This window comes from Macaca mulatta, chromosome 16 (genome assembly GCF_049350105.2).
Source record: "Macaca mulatta isolate MMU2019108-1 chromosome 16, T2T-MMU8v2.0, whole genome shotgun sequence".
NCBI classification, from domain to species: Eukaryota; Metazoa; Chordata; class Mammalia; order Primates; family Cercopithecidae; genus Macaca; species Macaca mulatta.
Window position 1 is genome coordinate 91277210 of NC_133421.1, and position 13188 is coordinate 91290397.

General features: G+C 50.8%; 1 protein-coding gene and 1 long non-coding RNA gene across 8 annotated transcripts in view; one reads left to right on the forward strand and one right to left on the reverse strand.

Moving 5' to 3' along the window:
- Positions 1-13188, reverse strand: part of NPLOC4 (NPL4 homolog, ubiquitin recognition factor) — an 86832-nt gene that overhangs the window by 19815 nt on the left and 53829 nt on the right. The window lies entirely within an intron of this gene.
- On the forward strand, positions 8061-12476 carry LOC144336077 (uncharacterized). The gene is made up of 3 exons (XR_013407500.1): positions 8061-10823; positions 11350-11621; positions 11756-12476. It is a non-coding gene; the product is annotated as an uncharacterized LOC144336077 (long non-coding RNA).

Sequence of the window (13188 nt, forward strand, 5' to 3'; positions counted from 1 at the left end):
CTTATTTTAAAAAGCTGTGTGCTGCTGGGTCTTGTCCCAACAAATACAAAAGTGGGTTACGGGGCTATAGCGAACAGAGCGGTTTGGTAACAACAAGGAGTACATTGCAGGTAAGTGGTAGAAGACGATGCCCAGAAGTAAGACACAAGGAGACACAGATACCTTGGTTTACAACAAACAGTGGGACTAGGTCAACCAGGCGAACATCTGGAGAAGCACAAAGCTAGATTCCTACCTCTACCAATATCATGCATAAATGGATTAAGGATCTCAAAGTAAAAATAAATCCTAAAAGCACGGAAAGAGTATGTAGGCAGATGCATAGTTCTGGGGTAAAGAATTACAGTTGGCTGGGGATGGGTGTGGTGGCTCACACCTGTAATCTCAGCATTTTGGGAGGCTGAGACGGGCGGATCACAATGTCAGGAGATTAAGACCATCCTGGCTAACACAGTGAAACCCCGTCTCTACTAAAACTACAAAAAAATTAGCCGGGCATGGTGGCGGGCGCCTGTAGTCCCAGTTACTCGGGAGGCTGAGGCAGGAGAATGGCATGAACCCTGGAGGTGGAGCTTGCAGTGAGCGGAGATCACGCCATTGCACTCCAGCCTGGGCGACAGAGCGAGACTCCCTCTCAAAAAAAAAAAAAAAAAAGAATTACAGTTGGCCGTTGCACAACACAGGTTTGAACTGAGCAGGTCCACCTATAGGCAGACTTTTTTCAACCGAACACAGATTGAAAACACAGCATTCAAGGGCTGGCAACTCCTGTATGCAGAGATCCAGCTTCACACACAAGCAGCCTGGAAGGGCCCACTTTGGGGCGTGAGTACAAATGGACTCAGGTGTATATGGAGGTCCTGGAACCGATCCTCTGTGTCAACTGAGGGATAGTTGTACTTCCAAAGTTCGACGACAAGGCAGAAATTACAAGAAAAAGAGTTAAGGTATCTTTGAAATCAGAAAATACTTCAGCTTCTTTGTATAAAAGACAAAGAATGAAAACCTGGTTTGTTGGCCAGGCGCGGTGGCTCAAGCCCTTTGGGAGGCTGAGACGGGCAGATCACGAGGTCAGGAGATCGAGACCATCCTGGCTAACACGGTGAAATCCCGTCTCTACTAAAAAATACAAAAAACTAGCTGGGCGAGGTGGCAGGCGGCTGTAGTCCCAGCTACTTGGGAGGCTGAGGCAGGAGAATGGTGTAAACCCAGGAGGAGGAGCTTGCAGTGAGCGGAGATCTGGCCACTGCACTCCAGCCTGGGCGACAGAGCGACACCCCGTCTCAAAAAACAAAACAAAACAAAACAAAAAAAATCCTGGTTTGCAACATATGACAAAGGGTTAATATACAAAGACCTCACGAATGAATGCCAAAAATGATGAATCACCTTATAAATACCTAAGCACACAAAGAGGCGACTCACAAAGAAAACAGTCAGTAAACACAGGAGACTCCCTGTGGCCAAAGCAACACAGAGAGAGGGGTCCTGGGCCTGCTTGGTTCTCGCCAGCGTCGCAGGCACGAGGGCCAGGCTGGTCTGCAGCACCACCCACAAGTGTCCACCCTGACACCTTCCCAGAGGAAATGTGGGAGGACACACAGACCCTTCGAGTACACAGTAAGCTTCGGCAACAAAATCCTAGTTCTGGGAATTCATCCCAAGCAATTTAAAGCATGCACTAAGAATGAGTTACAGGGTCCACCAAGTGCTGTTCACAGCACCAGATGCTAACAAGCCCCATGGCCTGCTGAGTAAGCAATGCCTGGCCACAGCAAGGGGCAGTGGCTTCCTCCGAGATGCCCTCTGGCCCCTCCACAGCCAGCTCCTTGAAGGAACGCTGTCCTTCTTGCTGCTTCTATGCCCCCTCGACCCCCCACGGCACTCTGACCTGCCCCCCCACGGCACTCTGACCTGCCCCCCCACGGCACTCTGACCTGCCCCACCCCAGCACTGTGTGGTCCTCGCCAGACTGCCTGTCCGCACAGCTCTCCAGGTGGGGGACCCCAGCACTGTCCCTTGGCACCAGGACAACACCCTCCCACCTCTCCCAGACCCTTCTCCTTGACCTCTTTAGAGCAGCAATCCTTGGAGTTGCTCAACACCCTCTTCTTTTCTCCCACTGAACCACAGCTTGGCTCATCTACTCCAGGTTAGCTCAACGCCCTCTTCTTTTTTTTTTTTTTTTTGAGACGGAGTCTCGCTCTGTCGCCCAGGCTGGAGTGCAGTGGCCGGATCTCAGCTCACTGCAAGCTCCGCCTCCCGGGTTTACGCCATTCTCCTGCCTCAGCCTCCCGAGTAGCTGGGACTACAGGCGCCCGCCACCTCGCCCGGCTAGTTTTTTGTATTTTTTAGTAGAGACGGGGTTTCACTGGGTTAGCCAGGATGGTCTCGATCTCCTGACCTCGTGATCCGCCCGTCTCGGCCTCCCAAAGTGCTGGGATTACAGGCTTGAGCCACCGCGCCCAGCCTTCTTTTTTTTTTTTTTTTGAGACAGAGTCTCACTATGTCGCCCAGGCTGGAGTGCAGTGGTGCGATCTCGGCTCACTGCAAGCTCCGTCTCCCGGATTCACGCCATTCTCCTGCCTCAGCCTCCCGAGTAGCTGGGACTACAGGCGCCCACCACCACGCCCGGCTAATTTTTTGTATTTTTAGTAGAGACGGGGTTTCACCGTGTTAGCCAGGGTGGTCTCGATCTCCTGACCTCCTGATCCACCCGCCTCGGCCTCCCAAAGTGCTGGGATTACAGGCGTGAGCCACCGCGCCCGGCCAACGCCCTCTTCTTTTCTCCCTCTGAACCACGGCTTGGCTCGTCTACTTCTGGGTTAATTTAGGCTTTCTCCGCAGATAGTCTGAAAAGGACATTATTGGCTGTATCTCTTGCCTGAGCTTCCAGACCTGAGTCCTGGCAAATGTCTGTCCTGCTACATCTTCAAACTCCGCATGTTGGCACCTGGACTCACCATCCTCTCCCACAGACCCATGGCTCTACTCTGGCACCAGTGGCAACCCTACTCCCCCAAACCAGGAACTTGGCTTGAGACTGTGCTCCTCTCTGCATGCCTGCCAGGCCTCCGAAGCTCTCAGTCCCAACACACCGTCCTCATCCCCAAGGCCACAGGGAATTGACATGTGGCCTGGATTACCAACATCACCAGCTTCTCACTGGGCTCCCCAACCCCAACCCGTTCCCCCCACTGCAGCGCAGGATGGGTCTTCTACAGTGGGGACCTCCCCTGCCCACCCCATCCGGCTGTCAGCACCTGTCCACTGCCTCTCCTACCTGGATTTCAGCCCCACTCACTCCTCTAACCTTGCTGCCTTCTCCTGACTCAGGCTACTGGCATCCAATGCCTGGACTGTTCAAAAGCTTCCCGCCTCCAGACTACCCCTCCTGACACCTCCAGTAGGAACATTCCAGAACCCACTTTCCGTATCTCTTTCCATGGCCTCCCACTGTCCACCACAGGTCACTCCAGCTAGACTGGCCCCCCAGGCGCATCCTGTGCTCTCCAGGTACATGGCTTCAGCAGATTCTACTCCACCTGGCTTCCTCTCACACACTCCAGTCTCAGTGCTGTGAATGGCCACCTCGGCGGGCCCTGTTTCCCAACAAGACACCTCCACAGAGTCTGCAAGAAGAGGGACCAGGAGGGACCTGCTCACCATGGAGCCCCAGGTCCGAGGCCTAACACCTGATCCACGGGACGCGCTCAGCAGATGAATGGTGTGACTGGTCCGTTTTCTCACTGCTATAATGAACTGCCCAAGACTGGGTAATTTATAAGAGGTTTAATTGACTCATAGTTCAGCATGGCTGGGGAGGCCTCAGGAAACTTACAATCGTGGCAGGAGGGGAAGGGGAAGCAAGGCACCTTCTTCACAAGGCGGCAGAAGTCTCCTTCACAAGGAGAAGTGCCGGGCAAAGCGGGAAGAGCCCCTTATAAATCCAACAGATCTTGTGAGAATGCACTCACTATCATCAAGAACAGGATGGGGGAACCACCCCTATGATTCAATCATCTCCACCTCATCTCTCCTTGACACCTGGGGATTACAAGTCAAGATGAGGTTTGGGTGCAGACACAAAGCCTATCCATATCACAAAGGGTGCTAGAGGCGTCCATTTTCTTCTTACCAATCTACAATATTTAATTTTTTCATAATAAACATACATTTCATTTCATATTTAAAATGTTCCATCTTTATTTATTTAGAGACAGGGTCTCAACATGTTGCCCAGGCTGGAGTATAGTGGTGCAATCAAAGCTCACTGCAGCCTCGAACTCCTGGGCTCAAGCAATCCTCCTGCCTCAGCCTCCTGAGTAGCTGGGGCCACAGGTGCACACAGCATAGACTGCATACATTACTGTTTAGTGTGGTGGCTCACACCTGTAATTCTAGCACTTTGGGAGGCAAGGCAGGTAGATTACTTGAGGTCAAGAGTTTGAGACCAGCCTGGCCAACATGGCAAAACCCCTCTCTACCAGCCTAGGTGACACAGCGAGACTCCATCTCAAAAATAAGTAAAGAGGCAGGGCACGGTGGCTCACGCCTGTAATCCCAGCACTTTGGGAGGCCGAGACGGGCAGATCACGAGGTCAGGAGATTGAGACCATCCTGGCTAACACGGTGAAACCCGGTCTCTACTAAAAATACAAAAAATTAGCTGGGTGCGGCGGCGGGCACCTGCAGTCCCAGCTACATGGAAGGCTGAGGCAGGAGAATGGCGTGAACCCAGCAGGTGGAGCTTGCAGTGAGTTGAGATCGCGCCACTGCACTCTAGCCTGGGCGACAGAGCGAGACTCTGTCTCAAAAAAAAAAAAAAAAAAAAAGTAAAGAGCATTCGAGCAGTCTGATGCAAGTGCATCTTTAGATGTGAGACCCTCCTGTTGCCAGCCTCTCCCTCCTGCCTGGACAACACCCCCTTCACAAGTTCTTGGTCTAAAAGGTGGTCTCCACTCCAGCCTCCCGCTTCAGCTGACCCTATGGCTTCCTGTGAGCAAGGTGATCCCCAAACCTGCATCCCATCGTTCCTGCCAGCTCCGCCCACCTCTGCCTCCCATCCTCATTGTACTGACCTGTCTCCAGATGCCCCAAAGTTGTCCCTGACACACAGACCATGCCCCTTCCTCTCTGTGTGCCAATTAGCTCCTTTGTTGGACACCAGGAAGCAGTATATGCCCATGCCAGTATTTCCCTTACGTTAATAAAAACACAAACAAGAAAACTTCTCAATCCCACTTCCCACCCTAGTGACTGTCCTTTGCTCTTTCCCTTGCAGTGAAACCCCCTGAAAGAATCATGCAGCTTGCTGAGGTGAGCTCACCCCCATCCTCCTCTGTGAGCTCACTCTCGGCAGCCGCTCGTCCTCTACTCAGCCAGGCTCATCAAAGCTCCCAACATCCCTGAGCTGCTGAAGGCAAAGCCTCCTCTCCCGACTCACCAGGGAGCTCCTCTCTCCCCTGCCTTCCAGGGCGCTATGCTTCTGCCCCCCAGCTCCTGCCTCCTGGTGCTCTCCACCTCCTTCCCCCAAGGAGGGGTTCTCCTCAACCATTCCCTTCAGGATGGACGACTCGGCCTCTCACCAGATCTTGAGCACTACCCCAACACCATCTGTGCCATGTGCCTCTCCCGAGCAATACGCTCACCTTGGGTGGTGCCCCTGCACTGGCACATCACCAACAGATCCCTGGCCTTCCAGCCTGGCCTGGACACCCTGGAGTCTGCCTGCCTCTTCTCTCAATCACACCACACACTCAGCCTCCTCACTACTGCACGGCCATCTCTACTCTCTACCCTTGTCTCCTTTTCCAGCTCTCAGCCCAGCAGCCAGAGTGATCGTCTCACAGCCCGGACACAGCCATCTCCCTTCAGCACCTTTCAGGAGCCCCCATCTCACTTCCAACCATAGATTCAGCTTCCAGGGGACCCTCCCACCTCTACCCTAGCAGGCCACCCTACTTACCACTCTCTGTGCTGGGAACAGGCTGCTGCCTTTGTCTGAACAATCTCCTCCAGACATCCCCAGAGCTGCTCTGTCAATCAACACCTTCTCTCCCCTCTCAGGACTTGACCCTCCAGGGCACTCCAAGCTTCTCTACCTGTTCTGCAGCAGCGGCCCACCTCCCCTGCTGCAGCAGTGTCCCCAGTGCAGGGGGCCCTACTCCATTCTCCGTGAACCCCAGGGCCTGGCAATTTACAGGTGTTCTCTGAACACTGCAGAACGGATGCTGGGAGAGCACTGCACGGTGAATCAGGTCAGTGCTACCAAGGGCTTGACCACCCAAACACAATAGCTTTTGCTCCCCAGTGGTGAGGAGCAGGGAGAAGACCCTGCGCAGCTCCAAAAGGCCCAGGGCCAGACTCCCATGCCCAAGCAGGGCCGGCGCCTGTTGGAGGCTCAGAAGCCCAGGGCCAGAGCTGGGGGCCTGGCAGAGACACGACATGGTGTGGAAGTACAAAATCCCCAGCGGACCTGGGCCAGTCCATCCCTGGGCTCACGCCCGTCAGACTGTTTCCTTGTGGCCAAAGGAGAAGAAAATTGAGATTTTAAAACAGAGTAAGGCTGGAAGTGGTGACTCACACTTTAATCCCAGCACTTTGGGAGGCCAAGGTGGGCAGATGACCTGAGGTCAGGAGTTTGAGACCAGCCTGGCCAACATGGTGAAACCCCGTTGCTACTAAAAATACAAAAGAATCAGGCAGGCATGGTGGTGGGTGCCTGCAATGCCAGCTACTTGGGAGGCTGAGGCAGGATTGCTTGAACCTGGGAGGCAGAGGTTGTAGTGAGCTGAGATTTCACCACCGCACTCCAGCCTGGGCAAGAGAGTCAGACTCCATCTCAAAAAAAAAGTTAGTTAATAAAATCACCATGTCACAAAAGAACTGGAAGCCAGCCCCTTGTCAAAGTGCCTAATTGTTACTTGTCCTCAAGAGGCTCCCTGAAACCCAATCAACCAATTCTCCCTGCCCCAGAAGAATAAGCCCATGGACACCAGACCCTTAGCACAGGTACAGACAGTGAGAAGACAACTGGCTCCAGCGAGAGGAGCAGCCAGTCCTCCAGAAAGCCAAGGCCACCTCTCCTCACTCCCCGACGGCGACTACAGAAATCAGCCGGTGAAGGCAGTCCATGGGAAGACAGTATATTCCCGGGTTGCCAGCCAGCAAGGTGGTAAGGGCACAGCTACAAAGCCAAGTCAGATTCCAGACACTGGAGTCACTGTCCCATGTCCAGAGGAGTGGGAATACAAGGACTGGAGGCTGTGTGATCTCTGTGGCAGAAGGGTCGTAGCCTGCCACATCCTCACACATCACACGGGCAGCAGGAAAGAACATTCCTGAAAGCAGAGGTGCACGGATAACTTACGCCTTCTGGGCAGAGCTAGTAGCTTTGCTATACCCTGGATGGAGTCCCACACCATCTCAAAATGTCTCTAGGATGTGCTGAGAGCAGAGACATGCTTCCGTGGCGGACCCACCGCACCCTGGTGTCAGAGAGGGATCATGAGGAGGGCTCCTCTGTACCAAAGAACACCCGAGGGGCCCACCGAGGGGCCCAGACACCACAGTGAATCACCAGAAAACACAGAGCATAGACGGAGCCAGTCGGAAGTCTTACTCAGGGAACATTTCCAGGGAACTTACGGTTCTAGGAGCCTAAGCTGAGGCCCAGTGGTTGTCCCGCAGGCTGCAGCAGCACAGCCAGGAGGGCCATGAGGTAAGCGAGCTGTGGCATGACGGGCATGAAAGGGCAAGCTGGAGATGCCTGCACGTCAGATCCATACCAGGAGGTTTTCAGACATGATGCACGATGAGGGGCATGGACCTGAGTTTCACCTTCAGTGGGAAGCAACTGAACACCTAAGCATCTAACGGTGCTCTGTGTGTGTATGTATGTATGCATGTTTTTGGAGGAGTCTGTTCTGTTGCCCAGGCTGCAGTACAGTGGTACAATCATAGCTCACTGCAGCCATGAACTCCTGGGCTAAAGGGATCCTTTTGACTCAGCCTCCTGAGTAGCTGGGACCACAGGCTCATGCCACAGCACCCGACTAATTTTTTTTTTCTTTTTTTGCAGAAATGAGGTCTTGCTATGTTGCACAGACTGGCCGTGACATCCTGAGCTCAAGCAATCCTCCCGCCTTGGCCTCCCAAAGTGCTGGGATTACAAGTGAAAGCCACCACACCTAGTCTATCAGTGTTCTTTTTAAAGGAAAAAACAGGAGACAGTCAAGCGCCTCCTGGCTGTACAACCATCTATGAGTATGAGTCTTGTCACTGTGTGATAGGCAGGAGGTCCCAGCCTGCCCAAACAAAACCCCCACCAGCTGGGCTCTGGGGCTGCACATACGGCTCCACAGCTGCAGACTCGAGGCGGATGGCCAATGAGCCACAGCCAGCCTCCTGATCTGAAGAAACACAGAAGCCCAAGGAGCCTCCCCGCCAGGGCTAGGCCTCCTCCCTGCGGCACTGCACCTGCGCACTCATGACTCAGCACCCATGTGCAAAAGCACCAGCAGCTACTGCCTCATGATGCAGCGCGCACGTGACACACCCATGTACATTCACGGCTGGAAAGTTATTTTAAACTCTTCTTCCTAATTATCAAGAGAGACATTAGTATGACTTTTTTAGAGAGCGAGTTGGAAATATCTATCAAAACTCAAAAAACCTTCCTCCCCAGCAGTTCTATTTTGAAGATATACAAAGATGCCACGGCTGGGCGCGGTGGCTCACGCCTGTGATCCCAGCACTTTGGGAGGCTGAGGCGGGCAGATCACAAGGTCAGGAGATCGAGACCATCCTGGCTAACACGGTGAAACCCCGTCTCTACTAAAAATACAAAAAATTAGCCAGAAGTGGTGGCGGGTGCCTGTAGTCCCAGCTACTTGGGAGACTGAGGCAGGCGAATGGCGTGAACCCCGGAGGTGGAGCTTGCAGTGAGCCGAGATCAGGTCACTGCACTCCAGCCTGGGTGACAGAGCGAGACTCCGTCTCAAGAAAAAAAAAAGAAAGATGTCACATGAGGATGTATGAGGGTGTTAAATGTGGCACTTTCTGTAATAACCAGGAAGAACCCAAGGCCATCAACACAACACCAATTAAATACATTCTGATCTGCCCATGTAGTCAATAAATGCACTCATTTATTCTCCATAATTACAAGTCTTTGAAGTTAAAAGAACAGAAAAGGAAACAACTCTACCAGATGCAAAGAGTAGTTATCATTAAATATGTTTTCTTCATGTTTCTCTGCAAGGGACAAGCGTTCCCTTTCACAAGAAAGGTGAAAGAGAAAAGCCCCACTTCCTGCCCCTGACTGCCCCATAGACAAGTGTGGCTGGCTGGCCCTAGTCCCTTGGGAAGCTCCTGGTCCTCACAGGACTATGTTTACACCCATGCTTTCTAAAAAAAACTACACGTGAATGATGACACAGATGTGCCTTCAAATCACTTCCTCCAAGGTCAGTATCTGCACAGCTCCCCTCATCTGTCCACAAAGCTCTTCCTCATTCTCTTACTGGCTGCATACGGGACAGGGCAAAGCTGCAGATTCTTCTCCCTCCTGAGGGACAGTCAGGAAGCTTCTGCTCCCACCCCGTGTGTGAGTGCATGTAAATGTATGCCCACATACATGTGCAAATGCCTATATGTGTCTTCAAAAAACAACAAAAAAAATTGGTATTATACTGTAGGTACAGATGCACTTTTAATTTTACTTTCTAAGTTTTATCCCTTATCTTTCAATGATTTGTAAACGCATACCTTTAGTAACCACATGCTATCCCAGAGTCCAGCTGTAACTTAATATCCCCTTGGGATGGGGCTGTTCAATTGTTTCCAATTTTTATTGCCAGAGACAACAATATGATGAACAACAGCCTTAGACAAATATTGGTGCAAGTTTTGTTTACAAGACATATTTTACCTTCAACCTCAAAGTCCATGGGAAGACTAAAAGGATGACTTTAATGTTGGCTTTTACAGTTCTCTTTGCTCCAACTGGTATTTTCCTGAAACATGAGAAATCTGTCTCAAATCCTACAGGGCTATAAACAATTTTGGGACGTATTTCTAGCCTATTCTCACTAACAGCGGGCAGATAAGCCCTCTATGAAAACAACAGAATGATTAAGGAAATGTCACATATTTCATGACAAAAGGGAGCTCCATTCCTAAGTGCAAGAAACTTATAATAACACATGGAAATAAAAAAGCAAATTTCCAACCCGAAAAGGGTATTTAAAAATAATCCTACAGAAAACTCACAGTTGATGATAAAATCCTACAAGCACTTGCTTTACGATTAAAAGCAAGACAAAGGTGCCAGAGACTTTCACTGCCATCAGTGCTGTGTGGGAGATCCCAGGCAAAATCGGGATAAGCCCAGAGAATGAGAAAGGCTGATGATGGAAAGGATAATACGTGTAGGAAATGCGAAAGACTAAACTTACAAATAACAATATTGAGGAACAGATAGCAGTTGCTGGATACAAAAATTTACCGGTTTCGAACAGCAACAGTTTAAAAATATAATTTTAAGACAGTGCTATTTTGTAATAGGTTAAAAATAAATTAAAGTACCTAGGAATAATCTAATAAATGATAGGTAAGACCTCCACAGAGAAAATTGAAAACCTTTCTAAGAGACGTTAAAGAACATGGGAATGAGGCCGGGCACGGTGGCTCACGCCTGTAATTCTACCACTTTGGGAGGCCGAGGCGGGCGGATTACCTGCTGAGCTCAGGAGTTCGAAACTAGCCTGGGCAACATGGTGAAACTCGGTTTCTACTAAAATACAAAAAATTAGCCAGGCGTGGGGGCGTGGGCCTGTAGTCCCAGTCCCAGCTACTCGGGAGACTGAGGCAGGAGAATTGCTTGAACCCAGAAGGCAGAGGCTGCAGTGAGCCAAGATTGCGCCATTACACTCCAGCCTGGGCGAGAGAGAGAGGGACTCTGTTTCAAAAAAAACAAAAAAAAAAAAAACAAAAAAAAAAAAAAACAAGAATATAGTATTAGTTCTGGTTTAGGAAAATTGGCCAATGGAATAGAAGAGAGTCCAGAAACATCCATGATTCTCCATGATTCAGGGAGACGACTGACAACAGAGAAGCATCAAAGATTAACAGGGAAACAAGTTTGTTTTTATTCCCAAAACCGTGCTCATATAGCTGATTATCCACAACGTTAAGAAAGAAATCAAGGACGGGTGAGGTGGCTCACGCCTGTAATCCCAGCACTTTGGGAGGCCAAAGTAGGCGGATCATGAGGTCAGGAGTTCGAGACCATCCTGGCCAAGATGGTGAAACCCAATCTCTACTAAAAATATAAAAATTAGCCAGGCGTGGTGGTGCACATCTGTAATCCCAGCTACTCGGGAGGCTGAGGCAGAAGAATCGCTGAACCCAGGTGGCAGAGGTTGCAGTGAGCTGAGATCAGGTCACTGCACTCCAGCCTGGGAGACAGAGGAACACTCCGTTTCAGGGAAAAAAAAAAAAAAAAAAAAGAAAGAAAGAAATCAGAGGCCGGGTGCAGTGGCTCACATCTGTAAACCCAGCATCTGTAATCCCAGCACTGTGGGAGGCCAAGGCAGGCAGATTGCTTGAGCCCAGGAGTTCAAGACCAGCCTGGGCAACATGGTGAAACCCTGATTCTACTAAAAATACAAAAGAGTTCGGTGGGCATGGTAGTGTGTGCCTGTAGTCCAGCTACATGGGAGGCTGAGGCAGAAGGATCACATGAGCCCAGGAGGCAGAAGTTGCAATGAGCTGAGATCACGCCAGCCTGTACTCCAGCCTGGGTGACAGAGCGAGATGCTATTTCAAAAGAAAGATATAGGTCAGGCACAGTGTCTCATGCATGTAATCCCAGCACTCTGGGAGGCTGAGGCAGGCAGATCACTTGAGATCAGGAGCTCGAGACCAGCCTGCCCAACTGGGTAGGAGGGAGGAAGAGGAGGCAGGGGCCTGAATCCAAACCAGATAAGAAGACCCCCAGCAAAGGGGACTGTGGCACTGAGACAGAAAGCCCCCTCCCTCCTCCTGCAGGAAGTGAGTGCTGGGAGACAAGAGTCAGGCAGAGACCCTAGAGACACAGGAATTTCAAACATGTAGCCATTCTCCCCCCTCAAGATGTTTGCAGCTGGGTGTGGTATAATCCCAGCACTGTGGGTGGCCTCACACCTGTAATCCCAGCACTTTGGGTGGCCCAGGTGGGCAAATTGCTTAAGGCCAGGAGTTCCAAGACCGGCCTGGCTAACACGGTAAAACACTGTCTCTACAAAAAATACAAAAAATTAGCTGGGTCTGGTGGCACATGTCTGTAGTCCCAACTATTCAGGAGGCTGAGGCACAAGAATTGCTTGAACTCCGAGGGCGGAGGCTGCAGTGCGCTGAGATCACGCCACTGCACTCCAGCCTGGGTAACAGAGCAAGACTGTCTCAAAAAAAAAAAAAAAAAAAAAAAAAATGCTTGTAAAAGTTTTAAGGTACATGGGATACCTACATGATTAAGTGTGTGAGGCATGAGAAACACGAGAAACTTCTGGACAGACTGTATCTCCCAGCCTTTCGGGGCCAGTGAGACAAAGATTTAAGGAAGACTGTCACCTCACAAAGAGCACTACCAGGCTCTCAGATGGCACCCCTAAGGGGCTACACTGTAGAAAAACAGTAGGATCAACTCATCAAAATGCAAGTCAGCTCTGACCTGCCACTTGCCGCCTGGATGGAGATGGACAGCTCACCACCACCACGCTTCCCATGGAGGAAGGGAAAGCCCTCTCTAGAAGACACCCTGCTGGAGTCTCTGGCTCGTGACACACAACGCGCACCACACCACACACACTCAGCACCCAGTAACAAGGACGGACAGACAGATGGTCCACAGAAAACACTGCAGCTGTAGACCTACATACGCTAACCCATGATTAGAAAAAACATCAATTAAAACTGACGCAGAAATAGCAGGTGACATAAGTTAGTATATAAGAACATTAAAAGTTAATACGGGCCGGGCGCAGTGGCTCATGCCTGTAACCCCAACACTTTGGGAGGCTGAGGCGGGAGGACTGCTGGAGGCCAGGAGTTCAAGATAACCTGGCCAACATAGTGAGATCCTGTCTAAAAAAAAAAAAAAAAAAAAAGGAAAAAAGAAAGAAAGAAAAAAGTTAATATAACTGT